Raw genomic sequence first — 5,134 nt, forward strand, 5'->3', positions numbered from 1 at the left:
TCTCCTCCACTCGGGCCACTGGGAGCAGAGGCTGGGCTGGGTCTACTGAGCAGAGGCCTGGCCTCGGGCATGATCTGCCTTTTCCCCTTTTCCCAAGAACACCAGGCACAGCTCTCCTACCACTCAGGATGAGAGGTCAGAGAGCGCTGGGCTCAGCCCCATCTTGGAAGGGCCCCTCCACCCCCCACCACTGTCACAGGGTGGAAAACCACGGACTCTTCACGCCTCCCAGGGTGGGTTCAGACCTGCTCTAGGAGCCGTGGGAGGAGGTCACCAGGTCACTCTGGGTGACCCTTGACCTCAGGTTCACCTTGACATTAACAACTCCTGAGCTGCTAGGGTCTTGACAGGACAGCACAGCTGACACCATTTCCCAAGTCAGCCAACCCCCAGCAGCCACGACGGGGAGGCACAGAGGTGCCACAAGAGTATCTTGGGTGCCACGTGGCTTATGCACACCCCACACCCACACTCCTACCTCACACTGCACGTGCTCCCTCTCTTTCTTTCCAGAAACGTTTTTTAGAGCACCTACTGTGTGCTAAGTTCTGGGCACATCGAAACCAGTAACAGGCCGGGCATGGTGGCTCACACCTGTAATCTTAACACTTTGGGAGGCTGAGGTGGATGGATCACTCGAGGTCAGGAGTTTGAGAGCAGCTTGGCCAACATGGTGAAATCCCATCTCTACTAAAAATAAAAATAAAAAAAATAGGCCGGGCGCAGTGGCTCACGCCTGTAATCCCAGTACTTTAGGAGGCCGAGGCGGGCGGATCACGAGGTCAGGAGATCGAGACCACCCTGGCTAACACGGTGAAACCCCATCTCTACTAAAAATACAAAAAATTAGCTGGGCGTAGTGGTGGGCGCCTGTAATTCCAGCTACTCTGGAGGCTGAGGCAGGAGAATGGCGTGAACCCAGGAGGCGGAGCTTGCAGTGAGCCGAGATCACGCCACTGCACTCCAGCCTGGGCGACACAGTGAGACTCCCTCCCCCCCGCCAAAAAAAATAAATAAATAAGAATAAAAATTAAAATAAAAAAATAAAATAAAAAAATAGCTGGACGTGGTGGTATGAGCCTGTAGTCCCACCTACTTGGGAGACTGAGGCAGAAGAATTGCTTCAACCCAGGAAGCAGAGGTTGCATTGAGCCAAGATCACACCACTGTACTCTAGCCTGAGCAGCAGAGCGAGACTCCATCTCAAAAATAAAAAACAAAGAAAAAAAGAAAAGAACAACCATCTTTGTCCACAGGGCGGGTACCGTCTAGTCTAGAAAGCCAGCATGCAGAAATAAGAACGGGGAATGCTGGTGGGGAGCCCTCTCAGCGCTGGGGAACAGAGAGGAGGGAGAGGCCTGGGGTCTGCTTTTGCACATCCATGACATTGGGTGGGGCCCAAGCCTGAGCAGAATCTCAAAGGAGAGAGGGCGTTTCCTACACCTCTCCTTGGAAAGGCCTGGCCCACACCACAGTCTCCTCCGCCAAGGCCCTTCCTCCACAGCGCCCAGGCCTCCGGAAAGGGGAGGTGACGGGGACGTCAGCAGGTTTAGGAGATGGGGTGGGGGTGGGAGCTGCAGGTCTTGCAGGCGCTGCACGGGGTGGCCCCAGCAAAGTACACCCCAGCGGCCCATTCTGGTCTACCCTGCTTGAGCCCCAGACCTGAGCCAGCCACATTTTCTCCCAAATGGATGGGGGAAGCCAGCCCCCCAGGAGCCCCTCCCACCCTGATCTTGGTCATTTAAACATGTTTGGGGAGGAGGGGCAGGAATTGGGGTGCTGAGAAAGAAGGAAGTCCTAGTCAGGGTGCTGAGACAGCAGCCCAGGTTGCCTCAGCTAAAGGCAGTGATTAGTCAGACCCAAGCCAGAGAATTCAATAAAGCCAGCGGCTCATTACCCAGCTGGGGACCCCCTGCCTGCGCGGCCTCGGGCCTGGGTTACATTACAGGACTGCATGAACTCTCCCCTCTGAGTGAGGCTGCACCGGGCCTTGGAATAATTATGGGGCCTCAGCAGATGGTGGAGATGGATGGGGGAGGCCTTCAGCTGTGAGACACGTGACCCATCTGCATCTGTGTGGAACAGGACATGGGAGGGTCCTCGCTGAGCAGAGAGGTAAAGCAGGGCCCGTCCTGAAACCAGATCTGAGAATGATGGGGTTGTCAGGGGTGGGGCATGGCCCAGTGTCCTGGGCCAGCTGGGCCTCCTTGGAGACCGTTGTCTGGGCCAGGGAGGTCTACAGGTGCAGTGAGCCTCTGGAAGCTGGAGTCCTGCAGTCTGTGTGTCAGGAACCCTGAAGAGGAGGCACTTCTGGGACAGCACAATTCTGGGCTCCTTTGGGCATTCGAATGTCTTCCTAGAGGATTTGGAGCCTGTGTCGGGCTCCTCACCCACTCGGGAAGCTCCATGGTGCTTGGGTTGAGCACTGTGCAAGGAGTCGGGGCCCTGGGCTCTCCTGCTGGTTTGCCATCATTTCACTGTGGGACCACCTCTATTTCCCCATCTGAGGCCCCTTCCAGCTGCCTCTTCTGTGATCCCGTGTCCTGACTCCTCCAGCTTTGCCTTGATGGAATGAGCTTCAAAAAGCCCTGTGCAGCTCTTAGCCAAGACAAACACCAGAGTGCAGAAGGCAGAAGGCCGTGGGGCTGCGGGGCTGGGGCCGGCTCCACACCCTGTTCTGCTGGAACACAGCGAGGGCGGGTTTCCACTCTTCCCAGGCCTGCAGGAATGCCACAAACAGAGGCACGGCCTCTCTCCCGCTCGGGTCTCCCCCACCCTAAAAGCTTCCCCAGCTACTCTACTCGCCACACTCTGGAGCTCCTGCCTTCCTCCCTTCTCCCTTTGAATGACAGGGAAATGAGAAGGTCTGAGACTCTTGGGCCTGTCTGCTTCCCTGCCTGCTGCTGGGCAAACGAGGACAAGCTTTCTAAAGTCAAATGCACCTCTCACACTCATTCCAACAATACAAAACGTCCAATGAAGCCTGGGTGCGGTGGCTCACACCTATAATCCCCGCACTTTGGGAGGCCAAGGTGGGCAGGTCACCAGAGGTCAGGAGTTTGAGACCAGCCTGGCCAACATGGTGAAACCCCGTCTCTACTAAAATTACAAAAATTAGCCAGGCATGGTGTCGCGCGCCTGTAATCCCAGCTACTTGGGAGGCTGAGGCATGAGAATCACTTGAACCTGGGAGGAGAAGGTCATGGTGAGCCAAGATCACGCCACCACACTCCAGCCTAGGTGACAGAGCAAGACCCTGTCTCAAAAATAAAAATAAAAAATAAAAACAGAATGTCCAATGGCTGCGTAGGGGTGAGCTGGAGTAGGGATGAGAAACAGGTTTCTTTCTGACTGATCGTGATTCCAAGACTTGTGGCTTAAAGATAGCTTCCCCATGCCTTCGAGAGGAGGCCAAAGCATTTTTCTGGACTGCCGTGACCTTCTGCCTCAGTTTACTTCTCCGGTCTTATCATTTGTCCCTCTTACTCTCAAACTCTGGAGGCTGCAACATCGTGCTTCCTGACCTTTAAAAGCTCTCCACAGTACTCCCCCTTCCGCCTCACACGACATTGTCCTCTGTGCTAAACAATCTCACCCCTGGCCCGCTCTGTCTTCTCCCAGCCCACTGCTTCCTGACCCACTTCAGAAACAACATCTTTCAGGGGGCCCTCCTGACTTTAAATGACAAAGCAAAACAAAACAAAAGCCACAACTGGGTTGTAAAATACAGGTAAAGTTTAAATGTTCAATGTAGCGGGCTGAGTGGTGCTCCCCCCCGCCCCCCACCCCTGCCAAATAGATCTATGTTCTAACCCCCAGAGACGGTGACCGTGACCTCATTTGGGAAAAGGGTCTTTGCAGATGAAATTAAGGATCTTGAGATGAGATCATGCTGGATTACCGAGGAGGGCCCTAAATCCAGTGACGGGTATCCTTACAAAGGCAGCGAGAGAATGGAGACACGGAAGACGGGAAAGTCATGTGCAGATGGAAGCAAAGATTAGAGCGATGCACCCACAACCCCAGGAACACCTGAGCCCCCAGAAACTGGAAGAGGAAAAGGAGTCTCCCCTAAAGCCTCTGGAGGGAGCGTGGCCCTGCCAACATGGTGGTTTCATACCTCCAGCCTCCAGAACTGTTAGATAATACATGTGTGCTGTTTTAAGCCACCAAGTTTCTGGTCATTTGTCAAGCAACCCCAGGAAATGAACACACCTGCCTAAAACTCTTCAATGGCCTCTCCTGGTCATAATTAAATGCCACAACTACCCTGAGTTGCCCCTTTTAGGTTCATCCTAAAAATACTCAATGAACTGCCTCTCCAGAAGTGTGTTGTTTTCTGAGAACTGTGCTTTTTTAAGCACTGAGTTGATAGACTTAGTGTTTTAAAAATCTTAAAAAAAAAGAGCTGTGGTTGTTGTTGTTTTACTCTTTAACAGAAACCGAGAGTCAAGATGATCTCAATGTAAAGACACTCGGTAGAATGTGGGTGGCCAGAACAGTTGAGAACAGAGCTCAGCTGCTGAGAGCTTTGATTCACCCCACAGGGCCGGAGGTGCTGGTGGCATGGGACGAACTTTTGGGAGGCAGGTACTGAGCGAGGGGCTGAGCTGAACGGAGCCCACCTCTCATCTGTAATCCTTAGGGAAGAAAACCCCTCTGTGGCAGGGGTTTTCAAATGTTTTGAGTGTAACACATAGTGAGAAATACTTTTTTTTTTTTTTTAATTTGAGATGGGGTCTCGCTCTGTCACCCAGGCTGGCGCAATCTCTGCTCACTGCAACCTCCACCTCCTGGACTCAAGCGATCCTCCCACCTCTGCCTCCTGAGTAGCTGGGACCACAGGTGCATACCACCATGCGCAGCTAATCTTTTGTATTTTTGATAGAGATGCGGTTTTGCCACGTTGCCCAGGCTGGTCTCGAATTCCTGGGCTCAAGAGATCGCCTGCCTCAGCCTCCCAAAGTGCCGAGATTACAGGTGTGAGCCGAGGCACCTGGCCAGAAATACATTGTTCACTGTGATTCGGTACACATATTCATGTGAATAACTGAAACAAAAGTTTCACAAAGCCATAGTTGCCCTTGCTATACATGATGCACTCCATCCACTGGTGTGATTTTGCTAGGGCCAC

The sequence above is a fragment of the Mandrillus leucophaeus genome, unplaced genomic scaffold (genome assembly GCF_000951045.1).
Source record: "Mandrillus leucophaeus isolate KB7577 unplaced genomic scaffold, Mleu.le_1.0 Scaffold59, whole genome shotgun sequence".
Taxonomy (NCBI): Eukaryota; Metazoa; Chordata; class Mammalia; order Primates; family Cercopithecidae; genus Mandrillus; species Mandrillus leucophaeus.